The sequence below is a fragment of the Aegilops tauschii genome, chromosome 7, assembly GCF_002575655.3.
Source record: "Aegilops tauschii subsp. strangulata cultivar AL8/78 chromosome 7, Aet v6.0, whole genome shotgun sequence".
In the NCBI taxonomy this organism is placed as follows: domain Eukaryota; kingdom Viridiplantae; phylum Streptophyta; class Magnoliopsida; order Poales; family Poaceae; genus Aegilops; species Aegilops tauschii.
This window is the reverse complement of record NC_053041.3, coordinates 53,333,315-53,345,109: the sequence shown is the minus strand read 5'-3', so window position 1 is coordinate 53,345,109 and position 11,795 is coordinate 53,333,315. Positions and strand designations below refer to the sequence as shown.

The 11,795-nt window shown below is 38.9% G+C and overlaps 1 long non-coding RNA gene across 1 annotated transcript; it reads right to left on the bottom strand.

Annotated features, from left to right (window-relative positions):
• Nucleotides 1–5,316: 5,316 nt before the first annotated feature.
• Nucleotides 5,317–10,510, bottom strand: LOC123494657 (uncharacterized). The gene is made up of 4 exons (XR_006665961.2): nt 10,349–10,510; nt 7,110–7,182; nt 6,268–6,375; nt 5,317–6,170 (listed from the first exon to the last, which is right to left on the bottom strand). It is a non-coding gene; the product is annotated as an uncharacterized lncRNA (long non-coding RNA).
• Nucleotides 10,511–11,795: the final 1,285 nt, after the last annotated feature.

The following is an 11,795-nucleotide window of genomic DNA, read 5'->3' as shown; positions in this document are numbered from 1 at the left end:
CACGCCGAATCACAACTTTCCTTCCAATACGTTATAGTATCCAATCTCCCGGTGTGGCCTACCATACGTTCATTGGGTTTCCTAGTTTGGCCATTAATTTTCCCTTAATCGGATTTGCTTATAAGGAAAGTTAAATCCTGCTTGTTCCGGTCAGGAAAGGGAGACGTATATAATAGATATATAATCCGGCGTTTATTTATTTGCCCAGTGCAGTAAGGAATAAAAATAATTGCTTGTCCGTTTATTAGCAAGGTTTTGTAATGGAAACATGCAAAGATGGAAGGATAAGTGGCACCTTCCAATCCATACAACATGCTAATGCCTCACCGACCTGGTGCCAGACAATTCCCTTCCGACACTCATATATATGGTCCGGCTGTGAGTCCACCATTGTCCAATGCCCCCTCGCTCGCTCATCCTGGTGCTAAGACGACTTTCTGCCCGCGGTAATGGCTGCAATGCCGATTTTTGATGGAGTGGACGACGCAGTCGAGTACATCTACAACTACGTCATGGTTTCCTCAGACGAGGAGGAATTAGAGTTTGTTCTGGCAGACCTAAACTCCATCTATACTTTATTTGCACTTGTTAGCTGCAGATCAGTACCATTATAGTTTGCATTATCGGCTTCTTATTTTAAACCCGAGTAAAAATATGTTCTTTCACCTAACCATGGCGATTAGTTGGTCACGTTCATAAGTTGTTGCATGCATGTACTGGTTAGGATCATGCTATCCTTTCTAGGTCCATAAGGTTCTTAAGATCTAACGCAGTGGTTGCAAAAAACTGGCCATGCGCTAATATTATCCTTTTACATTACGCCATGATAGTACCATCCACAGCACATTATTTTAAACTACAAATTTTCTTTGAACGGTAGTATATTGCAACGGGTCCTGGTGCATGATACATGTACCATCTACATATTTTTTCATAACTGTAATACTACAGAAATACATTACAACCTAACATGTCATAATAGATTTGGTTATCTTAAGAAAAAGTACTTCTCTCCTCAAATGACAGTACAACTCCAATTAGAAGATACATACATTTCAGACCTTACTAAAGTTTTGAAAAAATGTACTATTGTTTGCCCACACATTGAAGTACTACATTTTTTTGATACCCTTATTTTTCTAACAGCTTTGCCATCATGCCGGTTTGTTTTCAGCACAATATGGATAAGGAGCCCTCGTCCATTCTTGATCGAGTTAAGTCTATGGACTATCCAAGACACCATGCGAGGTGATACATGGGTCAATCCGAGGTGCTTCGATCTTGCAGTGCGTAAGCTTACTAGCGACGCGATACAGAGGAACGCGGGAACAGACTTTGTTGGCTCCACGCATATGTTTGATTTGCAATTCCATCGCCTAGCACGGGTGCTGAGTCAGACTGGCTTAGGCCAAGCTGAATGCACCAACTTGTTGATTAACACTGTTATTGTACGGCCTTTGCCGAAATACAACGTGCTCATGACCCCGTCCATTGTAAGGATTTTCATTCTAAAAAATTGGTGTGTATACTACCTGTTCACCATTAACTTTGTATACCTATTGCAGTACCTATTGCCGTTGTATTTGGTGGATTCCTCCTACGGCCTCCTTGCAGTTAATATTGAAAATAGGAGGACTCTCCTGATTGATCATTCCAATGAGTCATTCCTAGGCTTAGAGGACTTTCATGACAAGGAACTTAAGAAGGAAGCCCTGATAGTTTTGCAAGAATTTGGCAGTGTATTGCAACAGGGGAGGCCTGGTTTGAATCCCCAACTCGTGGATTGGCCACAAGATCATACCTATATTACAGCCCCGCGGTAATAGTTTAAATTGGTCATGCATATTATAGCCACACTGATATAGGTTCTAACATATGGAGTTTTTTGGTCACAGCCTGGACTCTGGATTCAAAGTCCTACAGGAGATGGCTCACCAAGATGATACTCTCGGGCATAACATGTCCAGGACTTCGGTACATGCATATATAACAAGTTTCTGTCTTCCATAGCTTTGTTAATTATAAATTTATGTTCTTCCTATCACGTAGGTCTGTTGTGCAATTCATTTTTCAGTGATTTATTAAAAAAAATTATGTTTTTCAGGATTCAATACAGCTCAGAAAGCACTTGCTGGTCCAGATGCTGATGATCAAAGGCAATGAAGCAGCTGGAAACATCCCAGCTGAAATTACAACGTCCTTGAGGTTTTTGGACGAATGACTATGGACTGATGCATATTCAAATGTCGCAAATATAATAAGCTAATAGAACTTTGTTAGGGATCAAACTGAGATTTATCCTTTTGGCAATATGAATAATGTATTGGATTATATATATGTAGGGAATAAACGGTTTGATGGCACCCTCTAGCTTCGTATTCGCTTCAATCGTTGTCTGCTTGTTTTGGTTATATCTATATATTTTGGCTTCTATGTATATTTTGTACTATAATACCCGTGCGGTCAGGAGCAGGTTTGTTGCTCCAGGTGAACCGGAGGCATTTTGTAATGGACCATGGCAGGTTCAGCCGGCAAGTGAGGTTTTCAGTCATGCCTCACATCATATACTAACTCGTATCGTGTAACTCCATCCATACACGCACTGCTATACGATACGAGGTTTACTTTGTCAGCAATCGTCACATGCCAGCTATGGAATAGCCAAATTAAAAACATGCTGGATATAAGGCACGTACCTTCAATTGCCTTTGATCTTCAAGTTCGCACATGATCCACATTTCTCTGTCATGCTCATGATGTTTCTGATAACCAGCTGATTATATTGTATGTGTTCCTGAATAGAGTAACCAAAATAAGTCCCCGCCAAAGTGTTTTCTTATTGACTACATAAAGTACTAGACGGTGCCAGCATTTTCCGACAAACAGTATACGTTACCAACATTTTCTGATTTGAGGGAGGGGGGGTAGGAAGAAAAATATTATTAAGCTACTCTAATGGAGTCACATCTTGTTCAAATATAATATAATTGAAAAAAAAGTGTTGTATGTATGAACTTTCTCTAAACAGAATAGCCATATATACCTACCTATGACATTAAATAACAATAAAATAAAGGAGGCACTAATGACCGATTCAGAGGAAGAAAAAATAGGCATATGCATCTCAATAGGTATTACACATGAAATGCAAGAAAGAGTTGTAAGCTGATCTCAATAGGTTTCTTTTTATTTATTTCCCTAATTCATGTTTATTTTTTGATTTTCTCTTTCCTGTTTGAACAAGGAAATGTAAGAACATATTACAGCTGGCACAAACTTGAAGGAAGTGTTAATGCATTTGAAGAAAACACTATTCAACATAGTTTTTAAAAATTCTCGTGTATTAGGAAATTTTAGAAGTGTTTTTGAAAAATGTACGTCATGCACTCAAAAAATAGTAAGAAAACTATAAAAAAATCTACATGTATTACAAACATAATGTGTAAAATTATTCTTACATTTCTACAAACACGTTTGACATGGTTTAACACATTTATAGACTATATTGTTTTTACACGATGATTTTTAAAACACGTTGAACAGTTTGCAAAAAAAATGTAGACAAAATTTTATAGTACACGTTGAACTGATTAAATACACATAAATTATATAGATAGTTTGTTTGGGCCAGGGGGCCGGTTTCTTTATATGTTTTGTTTGGGAAATATATGGGGCACCTTCCACTTATCGGAGAAAGATATGATCCATCCGGAGCTGAAAATAATTTCTACTAGGAAATGAATAATATAGACATGCACGGATGGAAGGATATGGGGCACCTTCCATCTGCCTTAGGTACCATGTGCTGTGAGACTTAATGCCTCCGATGTTGAAAATCAGGTGTAATCAAAAGTTTGCTTATTATTTGGCTTTCAAAAATGGAAGTTGCCGTATTATGTGGAAGGCACTTATGTCTCGAAAATGCAGCTGTCAAACAGGATCTGATCCCTTCATATAACCTCCGACGAGCTCCTGTTTCAACACCCACCCCAGTCTTCACCAATTTTCGATCACTCACCACTCTCATCAATGGAGGTTGTGCACGAGCCAGTGGATGTTCATCTCGCACCACAAGAGGCTTTGCCAGCCCCTCAGGAGGCTGCGGGCAACGTGAATGCCCTAGCAGATGCCGTTGAATACATTTTTCAATTTATCACTGTTATCCAAGACGATGAGGCACTATAGTAAGTTGTATTGCTCTGCATATTACTCTCGTACACAGCAGGCTAGATATCAGTTGGGCACCACAGCAGGCTAGACATAATTAACCATGATAGTCCACTATATTATGTTTGGTTGTCTAGGTGTTATATATTTTAGTGTATATATTTTATGCACTGTTACACCGGTGTTATATATTTTATGTGTGCCTCTGTATCACACCTTTTTACCTATGGTACATGTGCCCATGTTATTTTTATACATCTAAAACATTATTACAGAAAAAATAGCTACCAGGTTATCGCAAAAGCGCTAGCATGTTTTTAATTAAATAACTTTTTTTCACTGCTTTATATTATACAAAATAGTTAGTCTAAATGTGATACAGAGATGGATGGATGTTATTTGGTAAAGATTGGTCTGCATTTTTTGGGCAGCACAATTTGGATTAGAAGCGAACGACCATATCAGATTGAAATCAGCCTACGGATGCTCCAGGAAACAATTAGCCTTTTTGGACAAATTCATCCCGAATGCTTCAATCTTGCAGTTCGTAAGCTTGCGAGCGCTGAAGTAGAGAGCACTGCAGGTACAAGAATGCTTGGAAACAAACATTTTTTTGACTTGCGGTTTCATTCTCTTGCACGGGCCCTCAGACACTCTTCGATGGAGCAAGAAACACGCACCGCAGTGCTGATTGACAATGCCATTGTTCGGCCGTTTCCTAAATATGATGTGTTCAACTCTAACATCGTAAGAGACTCGTTCTTATAATTTAATTTGCTTATTATATTTTGTACTAACATGTGTCTATTTACAATAGTATCTACTACCATTTGTTTCCGTGGATTCTTCGTACGAACTACTTGTAGTCGACATGGAAACTAGGAGGGTTCTCCCAATTGATCCGTCAATCGACGTCTATGGTGGACCATACAGCTTTCATAGCACTGAAACGAGGAAGGAAATCACAATGTTGAAACAAGAGTTCAACAATGTGTTGCAGATGAGGATCCCTGGTTGGAATAACAATCTCATGGACTGGTCACCGCACGGCATCTCTTCAACCGGCAGGCGGTAATATACTAAATTGATCACACGCGCTATAAGCACACCGTTATAGTTTTAATATAGTTTCTTTTTTTGTAACAGCAAAGACTCCGCTTTCCTTGTCCTACAGGAGATGGCCCACCAGAATGGTACTACTGATTCTGGTAGGAAGACCACTCACGTAAGTACACAATAACGAGGTTTATCGTGCAATTTTTTTCCAGCAATTTATAAATTACTATTTTTCCATCTTTTCTAGGATTCAATACAGCTCAGAAAGAACCTGCTGGTCCAGATGCTGACGATAAAAAACAATGAAGCAGCTGGAAACATACCGGCTGAAATTAGAGCGGCATTGAGGGTTTTAAACGACTGACTATGGTCCGATGCATATTCATATGTCGCAAATAAATGGCTACTACAACTTTGTTAGGGATCGAATTGAGAATTATCTATTTGGCAATACGGATAACTATAAAATGCATTGGATGGTATATATAGGTTTAAATACTTTTTGTTGTTTTGGATATATTAAACATTTGTTTTGCGACGCACCCTATAATTCCTCGTTTCGTATAACTGTATCCAAGATATGTCAACTAGAACTCGAAATATCACGTCAATGAGAACAAGTCATGAACTACATATTTGGCAATACGAACTATATATAACTAACACGTCAATGCCTACTTATCAACATCAGCGCTAAAAGAAAAGCAGTTGTCGTAAATCATAGGCTGATGGAAAGTATGTACCTCATATTCAAAGCTTATTGAAAGCCAACAATCATTTCCTGCATGCTTTGCCTGCAAATTAAAGTGGAGCTTGACCCTATTGTCATGATGTAATGGACTCAAGTTATCAAAATTTTGTGGATCTTACTCTTACATGAGAAGGCATCAAGGCTCCCCCTGATTGTACATTCACCAAGGTTTGGTTGATCAAAGAACACATTTACACTGAAAACAGACATATGCAATACGATACATTAGTAGCAAGGAAATCCCATGTTACCAGGAGCACGACGAGTTCAAGACAGAAGAAAATATGTCATACCAGTCGAACGGGGTGTATTCTAATAGCTTCATGTCGAATGTCTTGTCAACTCATAAAAATAACTACCAGATCAGATGTGTGTCTAGAAGCTTAGCTTCATAATAAAAGCTGCCAAATCAACACATCAAAAGATAACTACAATGAGTTAATATACAGTCAACCAAACAAGTGACATAAAAGGCCAAAGCATTATTTTTCAGTGAGAAAATAAGTGAACAAAAAATTTATTATAATTTCACCATTACCAATTTAATATTTTAATGGACAAATCGCATATTGTAACTATTGTATTTTTATATGCGAAAATTTTATACCTCATAAAAACTATTCAGTAACTTAAAGAAATAGTAAAGAAAAAAAATTAAGCAAGTTTGGATCTTTTACATCTTCTCTGATTTATTAGCAGACGTACTCCGTTTCAATCCTTCGGTGTATACATTAATATGAGTAGTAAATTAAATATTTCATTTGTCTGGGATAGAGAAATAAGATTGTATTAAACCTAGAGATATGATTTTCCTAATAAAGAGATAATGCTTGTACATACAGACGACCACGGCGAGTAGGAAAATGAAGTTTCTTTTATTTCCTTTTCTGTTGTATTCACAAAATAAGTGGGCTGAAATAATGGAATTGGGAATATATTATCTGATACTGGGATAAAGAACATATACAATAATTTAATTCTTTAGTAAGTTCTGATTTTTTACATCTTTTCTAATTTATTAACAGGTGTGCATTTGATGGAAAAAGGAAATATATCTGCACCATCAACAATGGTATATATGGTACAACTATATTCAGCCATGATCTGCTACCCAGTTATTCTCCGCATGGCCTACCTATAGATGTTAACCTCCTCTGCCATCCCTCCTCCCCCTCCTTGCTCTTCCTTCGGCCATCACAACAGCAGACCTGGAGGAAAATCACAACAGCATCAAGAAGCCGAGTTCCTCTAGGTATGAACAATTCTGGATCTTTATCTTCTCTAAAAGTGTAATAGTTGTTATATTAGGATCATGTTTGGTTGAGGTATACAATCAGAAGTATGTTTTATCTTGCATTTTCTGTATGTTCACCTACAAAATTATGCATGCAATTATGAACACATGATTTTCTAAAGCACATTTTATAGCAATAAAAGCATGCATGGAATTCTGAAATGGCAGAAAACAAACAAATAAACAAACACTTCTGAAAAAACTTAATATCATGACAGTCATAATATTAAGTCCTTCTATGTAATAAAAACTGAGGTGAAAATGCTTCGATGGAATACTCTAAAATTATTCAGAATGGGCCCCTCATCCAACTTCCACCACTAGATATAATTAATACATTAAATTTGTCCTTAATAGTAGTTTAAAAAAAGCATACCATCAAATTTCTGCATCTTTCTCTTTTGTAAAATAATTAGATTAGGATCATGTTTGGTCAGGCATACCATCAAATTCCAAATGAAGAACACCAGTGGAGATAGTGCCAGCTTATAAAAAGCTCATAGCCAATACAATTGATTGTAGATCTAATCAAGCAGTCCTATTAGGTGGGCTGCAACTGAATACAAACAGTTCTTTCAGATATTATAGGCTAACAGTCTATTCTGGACATCGCAAGTGTGGCATACACCTAACTTTTTAAGTTATGACCATAGTTCACTGCCTAAATTTGCATAGCCAAGCAATATTTTTTTAATGAAATCTCACAAATATATTTGAGCCAGAAGAACAAACTAGTAACTTTTTAAGTGTTTCAACATGCCAGAAAACAAACAAATATAATTATCTTCTGAAGAAATGTCTGTGAACGGATGATTTCTTTATATGAAATCGGAGAGGCAAGCTCTCTTTTATCAAAAAAAAGCATCTGAAGATATATATCATCAGAGTCATAATATTATGTCATTTCATGTAACAAAAATTGCATGAGGACAGAATGCTTCGATGGATTACTCTAAAATTATTCACAATGGATATGTAATACTCCAATACCAACTATATCCCAACCAAATGAATCTACATTCTCAAGATAGAGCAAGTAATACGATGCACGTGCTTATTTTGAGCTGGCACTATTTGCAGATGCTACTAGCACTCCTAGGAAAGTGAACACCGTGCACTGGGCTCACCGTTTCTGCATGGCAATGGCTGTCAGTGGTGTAGGCCCCTTCTTGCCCTAAGTTGGAGGAAATTTTTCTTGAAATGCTTTGCTTCTGCATCAGTCTGCACATTAAGAATCCAGTGAATTAGCGATTAGGAAAGACGGGATAAATAACAATTAATCACTTGCTCTCTGCATAAGCTGTGCTGTGGGCATTCTTCTTTATTACTAGAATATAACAAAAATATTCTAAACCACCTTTGTAGCTGCCAAGTGAAACAACTATTTAAACTTTATATTGGCTCATAAAGCATATCTTGCAGACCATCAAAAATCTATAATTGATGAGAATGGTAGTAAGGGGCACAACACAGCTTATCAAACAATGTTGTTGTTAGTACAAGAGTTTATATCAGTACCTTCCAGTTTCTTCACTTAGAGTTCCTTGGCGGCCAATATTGTAATGCTGATCTCAGTCCAACTTCCACAAGAGGAGGTTTGCCTTGTTGAGGCTGGAAATGGCCCAAGAATCTGCATTTCAAACAAACACAACATCAAAATCTTGTGTGTAACTATATTAGACCAATGTCTCTCTACTCCTAAGGTTTTGTCAGAGTGATATTTTTGCACACATAAATTAACTTACACATTTATAGCATCCTGCTTCTCAGGATCTGTGTAAGCATAATTGTATTAACGCTGAAGGGTTCAAAGGAACTCCTGGGGTTGGGTTCCTGCCTTCCACTGCCCTCTTTGCTCACTGAAGATCTGTCGCTTGTTTCAATGGAGAAGTTAGACTGATCATTCAAAATACAAAGTTCCATTTATGTTGACTATTGAACAATGCCTACCAACAAGACTCAAATCATTCTGAAAGAAAGATGTTCAAGATAAAACAGCAAACACTTAAAATGAGAATTAACTATATGGTTTTTCTCAAAAACTATAATCAGTAAGAAATGCCTGTTACGTTAGTCACAAAAATTTCAGATGGAGGGTGACAGATGCCCTCGGCCTCTTATCGTCTTGTACTACTAAACAAGTTTCCAAAGGGCAAAGCCGCGTGTACGAATTGATTTAGGAAGTTCACTAGCTAAATGCCCGTGCGTTGCTAGGGGCAACAATATAGATACATAAATTAAAAGAAAAATTCCATTTAGCACTGAGATGACAAATAAATACTGAATAGCAGTATGGGACGTTATCATTGTTGTACCATGTGCATTGTACTCTCGTTGAGGTACCCATTAGCAAAATGATCTGTACAGGGAGCCAAGTTCCTCGAATCGAGATCACATCGAAAACAAGACGCATAGATCTTCAGAATGTAAAAGGGAGCCAAGTTCCTCAAATCCAGATCACATCAAATCCAGTGATCAGGTGAGAGCCGATTTAAAGCCAGCATCCACCCATCCATTAAGCACCTACTTCTTTGATCGTCTGGATGTCTAATCTACGCTAACGATCTGCTAATCAAATAATCCGTCCAATTTCTAAACCAAGATGAAAACCTAGCACGCAAACCTTGATAGAGCAAGAGTACTTATAAGACAGAAAGAGAAGGGCAAAGGGAGGACTCACGCTGCTGCTTCGCTTTCCCCGGCGGCACAGGTCACGCATGCACGGACTCGTAGAAGCTAGAAGGAAAGGGGTCGCCGGCCAACTCCTCCACAGCATCTCTCCGACCGCCGCATCACCTGAGCCCAACTTCTGTCCCACCAAGTGCCTCTGTTCACTTGCCTTCTACATCATCAGGCGCCTCCCAACCAAGCCCCATCAGGCGCCTCTCATGGATGCGTCAGACGCGGCGTCGGGAAGCAGTCGTCGTCCTCTCCGTGCATGTGTGGTTTGGTGACGGCGCCGCGGCACAGAAAGACAAGAGGAACGAGATCAGGGACGCAAAGATTCGAAGAAGACCAGGAGGGGGCGGATCGGAGCAGCGTGCGTTTAATGGAGTTGTCAGGTATGGGGAGTGGCGTACCAGAGCTGTGGCGTTGCAGATCGGGATGCCTCGCTTCGGATCCACCTGAGACATCGCCGGAGAGGAGCGCCGCCGCGGATCCGACCGGAACGGGACCGGATCGACCACCCGCAGGTGCTCCAGGAAGCGCGCCCCGTCCGTCCCGCTCGGTCGCGCAGCACACAGCACGCAGCACCAAGGTTCGTCAATGGAGGAGATCGATGCGGTGGTCGGCGGGCGAAAGAGTGCAGCTGCCTGCTCATCGACGCGGGCGGCGATGCGGCAGGGGAAGGGGAAAGGGCGAGATGGTTTGAGTGAGTGAGTTGAGAGGAGAGGAGAGAGTGATGTGGATAAGGGGAAAGGGGCGAGGGGGTAGGTAGAATGCGGCGGGGGGAGAGGAAAGGGCTTGCCGCGTCGCTCCAGTGCTTTTGCCGCCCGAGAGGCATGCGTGCCAGGTGGGCCGTCGTGTCGGGCCGTGAGGCTGTTATATAGTGGCTTCGCTGAAGCTTCGCCTCGCAACAGCCCTGTTTGGGCCGGCCCATACTTGTTTCGCTGCTGCCTCCCTATTTCTTCTGCTTTCTATTTCTTTTATTTTCCTTTTTCTCTTTCTTATCTTTTTTTGTTTCTGTTTATATTTCTTTTCCTATACTGTTTTATTCTTTATTTATATTGTTTCCTTTTTATTATAATATACAAAGTTCATTTCATGTTACACAAGTGTTCATCGGTATATTAAGGAAATGTTCATGGTTTTTTACAAAAGTTCATCATCCATTACAAAACTGTTAAACATTTATTAGAAATTGTTCAATGAATATATAATCACAGTGTGTTGAAATTTGTTAAGTGTATATTACACAAATGTTCATTGTGTATAACAAAATTGTTCAACTTATATTACATAATGTTCAATGGGTATTTAAAATTTGTTTAGAGGATATATTCGTATGTTTTAAAAAAATCATGTATGTTAAAAAAAGTTCATTCTATAATGAAAAAAGTTCATTGTATGTCAAGAAAATGTTCAACGTATATTACAAAATGTGTAGTGTGTATTTTTTGAATTTTTTCAAAATAAGTTCGATACCTAATAGGTGGCTCCGCAAGCCTGTCACTAGGTTTCTTTAAGACATGTGGTTAGTTTCGGGCCATTTTTCTACACGGCTGGAGCTCGTTACCTCCAAATGGGCCGGCCCAGTCACCCCTGCCTTCAGCATTATAATCAAAAGAATTTTTTATCACAGAGAAAATAATTGTGTTAGTTTCACATTATATGATGCAGCAAAAAATACTATTTATAGTTCATCATAGCTATAAAGTGATGGGTTCCAACATACGCACTGATGTAACGATGACAGACCGCACTGAAACACCACGAGAAGAGGTGCGTATTGCTAACCTTCCTCTCTATGTATATTATAGATGATAATATGAAAGGTCTATTTTTATATTTTTGGTTTTTCAGAAT